This window comes from Pan paniscus, chromosome 6, assembly GCF_029289425.2.
Source record: "Pan paniscus chromosome 6, NHGRI_mPanPan1-v2.0_pri, whole genome shotgun sequence".
NCBI lineage: Eukaryota > Metazoa > Chordata > Mammalia > Primates > Hominidae > Pan > Pan paniscus.
In genome coordinates this window covers 182,447,611-182,462,703 of record NC_073255.2, presented here as the reverse complement: position 1 = coordinate 182,462,703, position 15,093 = coordinate 182,447,611, and positions in this window count along the sequence as shown.

Below are 15,093 nucleotides of genomic sequence, written 5' to 3'. Positions count from 1 at the left end.
ATTAGGTAAGTGTCTCGAAAAATCAGAGGGAATTTTGTGATCAGTTTTGAGGGCTACTTCATCCCCTGATTTTATTATCTGATCAAAGTCAAAATCTATGCTGGTCTGTCTGTCCTAGAGTAGCTACCTTCCCCTAGGGACTTACAAAGGATTTAGCAACCTCCTGAGCCCGGATTCAGTACCCCTGCCTAATAATTGGAGACTCAATGTGAATTCCTCACTCATTCTAGTATCTTCAGCACTTGTCTATTTTGCTTCCATTTATATCCAACTTATTTTTGGTGAAAGCAGGTCTTTAACTCCCAAGCAGTGAAAGTTTATGAGAGATTTTACTTTCCTTTTCAGAACTTTCTCCCTAAATCCATAGACGAGTATACTGAGTCTGACAATTCAGCCACGGTTGTGCAGGGGAAACCAATATTATATATGATTTCTCAAATATTTGCAAATTTTATCATTCCATTTCATCACATTAATTAAACGCTTTGATGATTTCCTTTTCTCTAGCAGCAGTTCATTCTCTGATCCTAAACTTATGCCCCAAATTGGTAAATTACTTCACTCTTAAAAGCAGCTACTTATCCATCAGCTCACTTCTAAATTCTTCTCCTTGTTTGAAATTTTAGTGATCTAATGTTAGCTTCTACAGGTTTCTGATGTCTTTAAAAGTATCATTTGTAATGTGTCTACCATTTTTATTTTCATCAGTATCTTAAAAAAAGTAAAATTTGCAGAAAAGTAGCTGTACAACACACAGAAGAAATGCAAATAGCATACTCAAATGAGAAAATGATGAATCTCAGTATAAAAAGGAAATGCAAATAAATCTAGAAGGCATCACCTTTCATATATTAAAGTAGCAGAATAAAATACAAGTGAAAGATTGTTTCCTTATATTATGTGAGAAAATCGGTATTTAAAAAAAAAAAAAAACAATATGTTTAAAAGGCTAAATAGATTCATATCCTTTAAGCCAGTTATACTCTCTATAAAATTCTTGGAGATTAATGAGATAAGTATAAAATATTTCTTTACGGGGATTATAATTTTATACCTATGTTAAATAAAAAAATTGGCAAGAACTACACAAAATAACTATAAAAAATAAAGGAATGTTTAAATAAATTATGGGCATTTATAAAAGGATTATTCTACTATCAAATGGTGTTTTCAAGACATTTATAATGTCATAGGAAAACATCTGTTGCATGTTCATTTTAAAATGGGGTATCTAATTATTTCTGTAATAATTTCAGTAATAAAATAAGAGCATCTTAAATCTAAAATCTGTCTATAAAATATAATGAGCTGAAAATATGCTAATATATTAACAAATGTTCTTCCTCCTCACGAGATTATGCATTATTCTGTGTACTTTTCTATTTTCCAAGTGTTCTACAGTCAGTATGCATTATTATCAAAGTTACAAAAATAGTAAGAGATTACATTAAAATAATTTGGAAGACTTCAATAAACTCATATTTAGGATGTATATAAAAGGTCAATTACATTTACTTAAGTCTAATACCTTTTGTGGGGACTTTAGGGCTAAAAAAATATGCCAGTGATAGGCAGGGAAATGAGGTAGAGTTGATGTATTTTTAACTATTATACAATTTTTCATGGTTATAAAGCTATTAACTTGAATCTGGTCAAATTTACTATTAAAACTTCCTTTCAAAAGAAACCATGTATTCTAGTACAGTATACAAAATATATAAATAATTAATACTGTTCTGGTTATGAACTTTGAATCATACAAACTTAGTTCTCTCTTACCTGCTTCAGGCAGTTCCTGAGGAACCTCCAAGGCAAGTATATGATCTGTAAGGATAGAATTAATAAAACAATTAGAGTAACATTTTTATAGAGAAAAGTTTATTAAACTTTTTATTATTTATAATCTAGGTCTACTAATTTCTATTACTCTGACTTTTCAAAATAATATTGTATGGAGATAGAAAGCCAGAAATTACAGGTTACATTTAGATAATTAACAAGTCAATGATTTTTAATCCAATAACACTCAGAGCATATTGTATTTTATAATGGAGTTATAACTTGAAATTATTTATAAATACACATAGTTTTTTTTCCTATAGCGTTTACCAATATGATGGTAATAAAAATACTCATTTAATTGTTGCAATTAGATACATGTTTAACTATTTGCAATTACTGTTGCAATGTATCAGATTCAGGTTATAAAAGTAGAAGCTACTCTTCATTCAAAGTTCCCACAATGCCATTCACTGTGTCAAACAATTTATGTATTTTTAAAAAATATATGATCCCAACTTCAATAACATATGATAGATTTAATGTACCATCTACCATTAATGAATGGTGAGGAAATTGAATTTTAGATAAAGTAAACAACAAGCAATAAGTCACCAAATCAGAATTTAGCTATAAATAGTCTGTGTCTGCATTTTTAACCCTGTTTTTCCTGCCTCCCCCTAAAACTTAAAAGTATAATTTTTCATTTTTTTAAAAAAAGTTTGTTTTAGTAAAAATGTTTATTTAAAAAAACCCTAATTATTTGCTTTATTCTTTATACTGCCTGTTTTTATTGTAATTTTAGCATGAAACAAATGGTTTATATTAAGATAATTTAAAGAGAATTTTCAAATAATATTGTCTTAGTGAATTCAAGATGCTAAAAAAAAACATTGTTTCTCACAGTTCTACAGGCTGAGAAGTCTAAGATGAAGGCAATTGTAGACTTGATGTCTGATGAAGGCTGGTTCTCTGATTCATAGATGGCCTCACATGGTGGAAGGGCCAAGGCAGCTCTCTGTAGCTTCCTTATAAGGGAACTAATTCTTTTCATGAGAGTTTCACCCTCATGTCATAATCACCTCCAAAAGGACTTGCCTGCTAATATGATCACGTTGGAAGTTAGGATGTCAACATATGAATTTTGGGAAGACACAAATATTCAGTTGTGAGCAGATAAAGATTAGTTCTGAAGTGTGGGCAGAATTTAGTGAGACCTCAGCAGATAGTGCAGTATCACAGAACTAACAGCAAAGGTGCTGTTACCATCTAAGAAACGAAGGAATGGGGAAAGAGATTCCTTGGTTACCCATACTTGCTAGGAGACAGTGATGGAAACACAGTCAGATTGAGAGGAGGGGTGCCTTTTAACCCAGAAACACAACCACACTGAGGCAACCTTTCCAAGAAGGAGTCAGGGACTAAAAACCATCCTGATATTCTTCGTGTCTCCATTGGCTCAATACAAACTGAAGCTAGGAGCCAAAGAGTCTACTGATGGAGTCTAATATAGAGAATAGTGGATATCAGATTGACGAGACTAACAGAAGATATGTGGCACAATCGCACAGCAAAATTGAAACTAGGTCTTTAGTACATTCTAACTTGTGAAATATAGTATATAACATATAACATTACAAATGCTAAGGACACCAAAAATAAATATTGTCCTCTACAGTTTTTTAAATTAACACTTTATAATTTTAACACTTTAAAATTACTTAAAGTTACTTTATTTCAAGTGAAATTTTATGTTCATATAGAGCTAGATTTGTTACAGAAAACATTAGATGATACTCTAGTTACAATTTAATATGAAACAAAATTAGTGTAATTTACAGTATTTTCTGATGATAGTTTGTATTTCTGTGGAGTCAGTGGTGATATCCCCTTTATCATTTTTTATTGTGTGTATTTGATTCTTCTCTCGTCTTCTTTATTAGTCTAGCTAGTGGTCTATTTTTTAATTTTTTCAAAAAATCTGCTCCTGGATTCATTGATTTTTTTTTTGAAGGGTTTTTTGTGTCTCTTAGTTATTTCTTGTCTTCTGCTAGCTTTTGGATTAGTTTGCTTTTGCTGCTCTAGCTCTTTTAATTGTGATATTAGGGTGTCAATTTGAGATATTTCTAGCTTTCTGATGTGGGCATTTAGTGTTATAAATTTCCCTCTTAACACTGCGTTAGCTGTCTCCCAGAGATTCTGGTACATTGTCTCTCTGTTCTCATTGGTTTCAAAGAACTTTTTGATTTCTGCCTTAATTTCATTATTTACCCAGGAGTCATTCAGGAGCATATTTTTCAATTTCTGTGTAATTGTTTTGTTTTGAGTGAGTTTCTAAATCCTGAGTTCTAATTTGATTGCACTGCGGTCTGAGAGACTGTTATGATTTCCATTCTTTTGCATTTGCTGAGGAGTGTTTTATTTCCAGTTATTTGGTCAATTTTAGAATAAGTGCCATGTGGCACTGAGAAGAATGAATATTGTGCTGATTTGGGGTGGAGAGTTCTGTAGATGTCTATCAGGTCCACTGGATCCAGAGCTGAATTCAAGCCCTGAATATCCTCGTTAATTTTCTGTCTCAAAGATCTGTCTAATATTGACAGTGGGGTGTTACAAGTCTCCCACTATTATTGTGTGGGAGTCTAAGTCTCTTTGTAGGTTTCTAAGAACTCGCTTTATGAACCTGGGTGCTCCTGTATTGAGTGCATATATATTTAGAATAGTTAGCTCTTCTTACTGAATTGTTCCCTTTACCATTATGCAATGTCCTTCTTTGTCTTTCTTGATCTTTGTTGGTTTAAAGTCTGTTTTGTCAGATACCAGGACTGGAAACCCTGCTTTTGTTTGCTTTTCATTTGCTTGGTGAATTTTCCTCCATCCTTTTATTTTGAGCCCATGTGTGTCTTTGTATGTGAGATTCGTCTCCTGAATACAGCACACTGATGGGTCTTGACTCTATCCAATTGCCAGTCTGTGTCTTTTAACTGGGGGCATTTAATCCATTTACATTTAAAGTTAGTATTATTATGCGGAAATTTGATCCTGTCATCATGATGCTATTTGATTATTTTGCACACTACTTGATATAGTTTCTTCATGAGGTCATTGGTCTTTATATTTTGTGTTTTTGCAGTGGCTGGTACCGGTTTTTCCTTTCCATATTTAGTGCGTCTTTCAGGAGCTCTTGCAAGACAGGCCTGGTGTAACAATATCCCTCAGCATTTGCTTGTCTGGAAAGCATTTTATTTCTCCTTCACTTATGAAGCTTAGTTTGGCTGGATATGAAATTATGGGCTGAAAATTCTTTTCTTTAAGAATGTTGAATATTGGCCCCCAATCTCTTCTGGCTTGTAGAGTTTCTTCGGAGAGATCCGCTGTTAGTCTGATGTGCTTCCCTTTGTAGGTGATCTGGCCTTTCTCTCTGGCTACCCTTAATATTTTTTCTTTCATTTCAACCTTGGAGAATTTCATGATTATGTGTCTTGGGGTTGATCTTCTCATGAAGTATCTTAGTGGTGTTCTCTGTGTTTCCTGAATTTGCATGTTGGCCTGTCTTGCTAGGTTGGGGAAGTTCTCCTGGATAATATCCTGAAGTGTGTTTTCCAGCTTGTTTCCATTCTCCCTGTCCCCTTCAGTTACTCCAGTCAATCGTAGGTTTGGTCTTTTTATGAAGTCCCATATTTCTTGGAGGGTTTGTTCGTACCTTTTTATTATTTTTTATCTAGTCTTGTCTGCATGCCTTATTTCAGCAAGCTGGTGTTCAGACTCTGATAGCCCTTCTTCCACTTGGTTGATTCAGCTATTGATATTTGTGTATGCTTCACAGAGTTCTCACGCTGTGTTTTTCAGCTCCATCAGGTCATTTATGTTCCTCTCTAAACTGATTATTCTAGTTGGCATCTCCTGCAACCTCTTATCAAGGTTCTTAGCTTCTTTGCATTTGGTTAGAATATTCTCTTTTAGCTCAGTGTAGTTTTTATTACCCGTCTTCTGAAACCTACTTCCATCAATTCATCTGCCTCATCCTCCATCCAGTTCTGTGCCCTTGCTGGAGAGACGCTGGAGAAGAGGCACTCCGGCTTTTGGGGTTTTCAGCGTTATTTTAGTTGACTCTTTCTCATGTTCGTGAGTTTGTCTAGTTTTGACTTTGAGGATGCTAACCCTTGGATGGGGTTTTTGTGTGGGCTTTATTGTTGTTGATGATGCTGTTGTTGTTGCTTTCTGTTTGTTTTTCTTTCAATGGTCAGGTCCCTCTTCTGAAGGGCTGCTGCGGTTTGCTAGTTCACTGCAGGCCCTATTCATCTGGTTCACTCCCGCGCCTGGAGATGTCACTCAGGGAGGCTGGAGAACAGCAAAGATGGGTGCCTGCTCCTTCCTCTGAGATCTCTGACCTCAAGGGGAACAAACCTGATGCCAGTAGGATCACTCCTGTATAGGTGTCTGACCACTCGTTAGAGGGTTTCACCCAGTTGGGTGGCACAGGGAACAGGACCCGTTTAAGGAAGCGCTTTGTCTGTTCCTTGGTGGAAGGGGTGTGCTTCCACTTGTCTGAGCTGCCCAGATTCCTCAGAACTACCATGGGGAAAGGCTAAGTCTGCTGGTCTGCAGAGGCTGTGGCCATACTTCCCCCTAGAGGTTCAGGGCCAAGGAGATCCAGGTTCTGCCCCTGAACCTCTGGCTGGAATTATCGGAGTTCCTGCAGGGAAGCCCCGCCCAATGAGGAAGGATGGGTCAGGATCAGTCCTGAAGAGGCACTCATTGCAGTGGGCCACAGCGGGTGTGTTGGGCTATGGGGGACACGTGTTGGAACCAGGACGTCCAGCCTCCCTGGCTCCAGCAGGGGAAAAGTGGAGCTTGGAGCTATAGATATGGATGCCACCTTTCCCCTATCCAAGGAGCTTAGAGTGTTAAGCAGTTGTGAGTCCCAGTGCTGGCTGCTGCCCCTCCCACAAGGAGCTCAAAGGGCTTAGACAGCAGGCAGTCACAGTAGGTGCTGGTCACTCCTCCTCCCGGGAGCTTGGTAGGCTTAAGCAGATTCCAGCTGAGAGGCTGTTGAGAATATGCAAGTCTCTGGGGTTGGGATGCTAGGCCCCAGTGGCATAGGTTAGTGAGTGGGATCTTCCGATCCGTGGGTTGTACAGTTCCGTGGAAAAAGCATGATTTCTCCAGCTGGGTAGCATGCTCAATCACTGCCTCCCTTGGCTCGGGGGAGAGGGCTCCCCTGCCCTGTGTGGCTCTCAGGTGGGCTGCCACACAGCACTGTTCTTCCTTCATCTCCAATGATCTCGCCAGCCTCCTAGTCAGTTCTGATGAGAGAATCTGGACACCTTGGTTCCTGGTGAAGGATTCACATTCTTATTATGGTTCTTTTCAATGTGAGCCTCCAAAAGTAGCTGTTTCTGATTGACCATCTTGGCCTTGCCTCCTAATTTACTTAAGCCATAATGAAGTGAAATGTTTAGCATAAAAATTTATTTTTAAATTTCAACTTTTATATTAGATTCAGGATGCGCATGTGCAAATTTGTTACACAGGTATAGTGCATGATGCTGAGATTTGGGGTACAAATGATCCTGCCCCTCAAGTAACATAGTACCCAACCAGTTGTTTTTCAGTTTTCGTTCCCCTCCCATTCTCCCCCTTCTTGTTGTCTCCACTGTTATTGTTCTCCTCTTTGCCCATGTGTACTGAATGTTTAGCTCCTACTTGTGAGAACATGCGGCATTTGGTTTTCTGTTCCTGAGTTAATTCGCTTGGGGTAATGGCCTCCAGCTGCATTCATGTTGCTGCAAAGGACATGATTTTGTTCTTTGTATGGGTGTATAATATTCCATGGTGTATATGTACCACATTTTCTTTATGCAACTCACCATTGATGGGCACCTAGGTTTATTCCATGTCTTTGTTACTGAGAATAGTGCTGTGATGAAAATATGACAGCATATGTCTTTTTGGTAGAATGATTTATTTTCTTCTGGGTACATAACCACTAAAGGCATTGCTGGGTTGAACGGTAGATCTGTTTCAAGTTATTTGAGAAATCTCCAACCTGCTTTCCACAGAGGGTGAGCTAATTCACATTCCCACCAACAGTGTATAAATGTTCCCTTTTCTCAGCAGCCTTTCCATCATGTATTCTCTTTGACTGTTTAATAGTAGGCCTTCTGAACCATGTGAGATGGTATTTCACTGAAGCACAAAGATTTCTATTGTGCCAATAAAGTTTGTGATGTGAAAAAAGAGTTATCAGAAGATGTTTTAATTATTCTAATTTTAAGTGCTATAGTGTAGAAGTGAACACTAATGGCTAAATGAGGTATATCTCCATGGTTAATGTTAGAATATCAACCCATAACAAAAGTTAGCAATTTTTTTTCAAGATGACTGTAAACAGGACACTGTGCTAAAGTCCCTTCCGTTCATCATCTTAATGTTTCCACCTGAGGTTATATGAGATTCATTTTGCTATTGGCCTGACTATAAAATAAGGAAGTGGAGACATTGAAAGACTTAGTAATTTGTTCACATACAATTTATTTACTCACGTTGAGGGTGCTAACCCTTGGATGGGGTTTTTGTGGGGTCTTTATTGTTGTTGATGATGCTGTTGTTGTTGCTTTCTGTTTGTTTTTCTTTCAATCGTCAGGCCCCTCTTCTGTAGGGCTGCTGTGGTTTGCTAGTTCACTTCAGGCCCTATTCACCTGGTTCACTCCTGCGCCTGGAGATGTCACTCAGGGAGGCTGCAGAACAGCAAAGATGGGTGCCTGCTCCTTCTTCTGAGATCTCTGACCTCAAGGGGAACAAACCTGATGCCAGTATAGGGTGTCTGACCACCCCTGTTAGAGGGTTTGCTGGTTCAAAATGGGCTTATTTTGTTACTAAACCATTAACAACTTGCAGACTAGAATGGTGGCTTTCATCTCTGCAGGCCACTCTATTTTCAGTGCTTGGTACCTTGGGATGGATGACACTTTCAATCGAGACATGATCACATGCAAAAGCCTGGATCATTTCCCAAAGTATGGGGTCTTCTCAAGAATAGGGAAACTTTGGGAATCCTGGATGAAAAGAAGTTTTCTTCAGGTTTTTGGAGAAGCTCAGCATTTGCCATCTGATGGCTATTAAAAGAAAGTATGGAGAAGTTTCCCAAGATTTAACTGTGAGACTTGTTCAAAGTTCCTTGATTGGAATCTCCCTCCATATGAAGGCGCCTGAGGTTTTGGGAGGCAAGGGTTTTTTTCTTTTTCCTTGTTTTAGTTTTCTGAAAGTAATTTATTTTATCAGAGACCTGCAAAATTAAACTGAAAAAACACACAGACTCTTATTTTAAGGAGAGATAAAAAATCACTGGATCTAGCCCTTGGTATATGAGCTTGATCTTGCTGTGAGAGATGCATCTACAGGACATTTAGAAATAGAACAGCTGCAAATTTAGTAGACACAATAGAATATCAGAGGATCTTTTTTTTTAATCTACTCATCAGCACTCTAGATACTAGTGAGTAAGAATCTCCAGGAATGTCAGTTAGCTTCTAGTATTTTACAGACTTTCAAGAACTCAGTGTCTGATAAAAACACCATGGCACAGCATTGCCTTTTAAGATGAAGGCCATCTTTTCATCAGAAATTGTATACGCACTGAATTAAATGTATGGACCAAGGTACAGTCAACATGAAATCAATTAATACTTAGCACGTCTTGCCTATTGGCTAAAATCAAGTGTAGTATGAATTTAATACTTACTCTAAAATGGCTAAACATTGACCAAAGAGGAGAAAAAACAGGTAACATTTTTGTAATACTCATGATGTCACACACTTGGTCTAATCACTTAGCTCTAATTTGCTTCATCCTCAAAGTATGAAGTTGGATATTATCATTACCACCTTTTAAGAGGTGAAGAAATTGAACACAGAGAGATTTAATTATTTGCCCAAGGTTACACACCTAGTAAGTAATGGGACTGGGTGAATTCAAATCCAACAGTCAAGCAGCAGAGTCCATGCTTTTACCACTGTGTTATATAACTTCTCAAATTCACTGGCCTCCAGATAGAATCCTTTGAGTTCCATGAATAAATGTGCTTCGATGTGTTCTTTCTTGAGACTGGAGCTCTGCCAGTAGTAGGCTATTTCTGAGGAAGTATTCTGAAGTCTCATGGTAGAGAAATTACCTACTGGGACAGGTGGCACACCCACTTGTGCCTTTTTGGATTGACAGCACTCTGTCAGTAATCAGTACCTGCTGCCTCACAGGTACAGGTCATATTGTGCTCACTTATTTTCTACAGTTCTCTGTAGCTCCTACCACAACTGGCCATGTGTGTTTGGGACCTCTGATCTACTGGTTTGTACTCTTATACTTCCTGAATTTTGCAAGCCTATGGTTGAAAAAGACCTATACATAGGGATGGATCCAGGTTTTGTGGAGCCTCACATTTATACAATAGGGGAGCTCTTTAAGGAAAATTATATAAAAAATAAAAATACAAAAATAAATGTGAAAGTATAAATATTTATTTAAATTAGAGGCTAATCAAAATTATAGTTTATAAATATTAAATTACACAAATGTCCCCAAATCCAGAAAATGTATTTATATTAGAACCTGACATTCTTTTATAATACTTTCTCCAAAAATTTTTCTACTGTCTCTTCATATAACAATTTTTATTTTTTTCTGTTTAGAGAATATAGCAATAATTTGCTCTTTCCTCTATCACAATTTTATTTTTTAAAAATTAAGGATAGTTGGGATTCACTAAATGTATGACTTCTCACACAGATATATGCAATGTTTATAGTAGTGTTATTACGGTTTTGTTTTTCTACATTCCAGGAATTTTGATAAATTCTATTTTATGTGATTCCTACCAAAAAGAAATTAGAATGTTATAATTAATATTTATTATTATTATGAGTCAGAGTCTTTCTATATCTATCAGGCTGGAGTACAAAGGGGTAATCATAGCTCACTGCAGCCTGGATCCTGAGCTTGATTGATTCTGCCACCTCCACCTCTAAAGTAGCTGGGACTACAGGTACCAGCCACAACTACTGGCTCCTTATAATTGTATACTGTATTACTGAGTGTATTTTGACTAGAGCAGAGCTTCCACTTAGACTAGAAATTAATGCAAACCAAATCCTCTGATATGGATTGGCTGTGTCCCCACCCACATCTCTCATCTTCAATTATAATTCCCATAATCCCCACATGTCATGGGAGGGACCTGGTGGGAGGTAATTGAATCAATGGGGTGTTTTCCCCCACGCTGTTCTCATGATAGTGAGTGAGTTCTCACGAGATTTGATGGTTTTATAAGAGCCTGGCATTTTCCCTGTTGGCACTCATTCTCTCTCCTGCTGCCCTGTGAAGATGTGCCTGCTGCCATGATTGTAAGTTTCCTGAGGCTTCCCCAGCCATGTGGGACTGTAAGTCAACTAAACCTCTGTCCTTTATAAGTTACCCAGTCTTTGGTATTTCTTCACAACAACATGAGAATGGATTAATACATCCGCCATCTATTATTTTATAAACTGTGAGAAGTTACACATTTTATAAACTGGATGAAAGGAAGAATTTTTTATAGAAAAGCTCTGGCTCTACACGTTTCAAACCTTGTTTCTGTTTCACTGATCACATATTTAATGCCTGGGTAACACAGAGCATGTTTATTTCTAAATCTAAATCTATATCTCTTCTTCTGGGAGAACCACACAATGGCTTTTCTATGTAGCCAATTTCCTGTAGTCAAAAATTCATTAGACATGGAACTGATTTTAACATGTGTTATATACTTTAGTATCTCACTACAACAAAACCAAACTACATCCATCCCCAGCTCAGTCTCCTTTCAGTAATGCCCTCAAAATGATCATAGCTACCTCAACATCATCAGACACAAGAAAGAATATGATGGAAAGGCAGCTGGAGTAGAATAAGAAAGTTGTATTTATTTTTAAATGCAGTTAAAATACCTCAACATCTGCAGAACACATCTTAATCAGTCTGGGCTGCCATAATAAAGTATTGTAGACTGGGTGGCTTAAACAAAAGAAATTTGTTTCTCACAGTTCTGGAGGCTGGAAATCTGAGATTGAGGTCAGTGTGCCAGCTTGGTCAGTTTCTGTTAAGGGCTCTCTTCCTGGCTTGCAGACAACTGCCTTCTTGCTTTAACTTCATTTGGTGGTAGGGTGGGGTGTTGGGGGCAGATTCCCTGTCTCTTATTCTTTTTACTTGGGCATTAATCCTATCCACAGGACCCCACCATTATGACCTTGTTTAACCTTAATTATCTGCTTATAGACCCTATTTCCAAATACAGTTGCACTGGAGTTAAGACTTCAACGTGAACTTTTGGGTGGCACAGTTCAGACCATACAGTATGACCATCTGAATATATTGCTACAGTCTTTCCCAGGGCCTAGGAAGGAGCCTATGCAAGTGAGGGTCATAAAACTCATGTTTTATTAGCTTTGTGGTAAATTCAACTCTGCCTAATGTCTTAGAAAAAACCTTTGGAAGGAAGATAGGTGGGGTGAGAAGAAGAGATTAGGGCATCTGTTCTTCTGAAAGATAGCTTGAACACTTCTAGATAGCTGCTACCAAAGGGAAAATGTGGCTCATTGAGCGTTAGCAATTTTCCAAGGTTGTCCATTGTTGTAACGTCTCTGACTCTTTCCTCTTATGTTTAGCAGGGAAAAAGAGACAGGCTTGTCTTCTTATTGTGGTAAAAACTACAAAGAGAAGGCAGATGGAGTGAGTGTATCATCTTCTACAGAAAGTCTTAGTAGATACAGGGAGTAGAAATCCATGAAACAATATCAGATGGCCAGGTTTGAAGATGGAGTTAAAAAAAAAAAAAGTTCCTGGGAGCTGAAGTAAATTAACGGGAAACTTAAAGCCACTGGAACCTCATACCTATCTGAACATAGGCTGTAATGGGCTGCACCTCAGCAAAACAGTCACACATAGACTTAATTTCTCTTCAAACAAAGGAAAGAGGGATGCTATTGTTCTTAATAGACTGTAATTGACTTTGCTACCACCTTCCTGTAGAACGACAACCTCTCACTTTTTTTTGACTTGGGGCAACTTTCTGTAAAATGCATATTTCTCAGCTCCACTGATGTCAGATTTGTTCATATATGTGTTTTGACCAGTGTGGGCAGAAGGCACAATGAATCAGTTCCCAATAAAGCTTGAGGAATTATCTTTTCGATTTCCTGTTCTTTTTCTCTTCCACAAGATAAGCAAGTCCCAGGCTGGGGTTGCTTCTTTGTCCTGCGTCCTAGAATGACAGAGACATAAAGCACAGCTGCTATAGTCAATCCTCAGCTCCCATATATTGGGAGTAAGAGAAAATCTGCAGTTGCAAGTCACTAAGAGGCTGGCCTTGATAGTTATATTTGAAGTGAGTCCACAGTGAAGAAGAGAGGATGACAAACATCAGTGACTTTTCAAGTACCTGAACTGCTGAAGAAATGATTATGCTTTTGATAAAATATTTTCAGAAAATAAAATACATGTGAAAGCTGGAGAATGGGCTGGAGAAAGAAGAATGTCCATGCGAGTCAGGGAGTTTTTTCAGTAAGAATGAACTGAAGTTTTTAAAGGATATGAAGTAATTCACCAAAGAGGAAAGTGAGAATGACATCCCAGCAGGGAGATGACGATAGAAAAGGAAGAAAAGAGCAAAATAGGATGAGGTCTGGAAAGCATACAGAAGAGTTCCACTTAAGTAATGTGTAGTATTGAGTATTTCTAAACCTCAATAATCTAAAGTAAATCAAAAGGGGTTTAGATTTCAGTAAGAATCACTGAGAAGTCAAGAGTTTTAAGTAGATGCCGAGACCAGCTCGGTCTGGGAGACCCTAACCCAGCGGCGCTAGAGGAGTTAAAGACACACACACACAAATATAGAGGTGTGAAGTGGGAAATCAGGGGTCTCACAGCCTTCAGAGCTGAGAACCCCGAACAGAGATTTACCCATGTATTTATCAAGAGCAAACCAGTCATTAGCATTGTTTCTATAGATATTAAATTAACTAAAAGTATCCCTTATGGGAAATGAAGGGATGGGCTGAATTAAAGGAATAGGTTGGGCTAGTTAACTGCAGCAGGAGCACATCCTTAAGGCACAGATAGCTCATGCTATTGTTTGTGGCTTAAGAATGCCTTTAAGCAGTTTTCCACCCTGGGTGGGCCAGGTGTTCCTTGTCCTCATTCTGGTAAACCCACAACCTTCCAGCGTGGGCCTTAGGGCCATTATGAACATGTTACAGTGCTGCAGAGATTTTGTTTATGGCCAGTTTTGGGGCCAGTTTATGGCCAGATTTTGGGGGGCCTGCTCCCAACAGTAGAAGCAATAAAGTTAGAATTTTAATTTAAAATGGATGATGTTGTAGGCAATGCTACTGTTCAAAATATTTGTTTAGTGGCTGAAAACAAATAGTGAGAATCCGTTGTTTGCCAATTGCTCATCAGTGCTCTGTTTCACAAAAGGGTTTTAGGGTGATGTCAAAAACTGTGAAGGGCCTGGAATTTTACCCCCTTAAAACTCATAAGCCATTCTGTTATTCCATGAGTACAGGCAGAGGACATGAGATTATTGGGTCAGAAAGAAGATGCATTACTACTCACAGCAATAACCCTGTCCACAGCTTCAATTTGTTGTTTATTTCCCATTCTCATGTTCCCACTTGGGGAAGAGTAATTCACAAAGCCTAGATGGATGCCTATAGACACAGTGAGTTGAGGTACAGAAGGGAACACTGAGCTAGGGGATTTATAGTTAACAGAAGCAAGCTTACTCTTTGTCCAAGAAAGGTTACTTCATCCCTCAAGGATTCTCACTGCAAATGTGATCCTGGTAAACGGCCCAAGTAAGGAGCTCTCGGAGCCTTGCATTCTTGACATGCCGAACAAGAACACAAAATAATGCTCAGGTCGCATAGAGAATTTTATCTCCTAACAGGTAATTGCATCATTAGATACAGGAAAAAATGTGTTTCAATTTTATTTTGTATTAAAAATCTAAGGATAAATTATATTTAAATATTTTCACTCTTTAAAAGGGAACAATACAAGAACTTATGAGTATGTTTCAAATGAGTATACTTATGGTTCCAATGATCACCATTACTGAGCAGATTAGTTATCACTCTGGAATTTCATTAGCTATTGTGGTGGCTTTGATTTTTATAAAGTTTATTTTTTCCAGACTATTATTATACACATATGTTAGAAAGTAAGTTAAAGGTATAAGCTAATGAATTAACTTTAAGATGCTCATCACAACTACAAGCTGC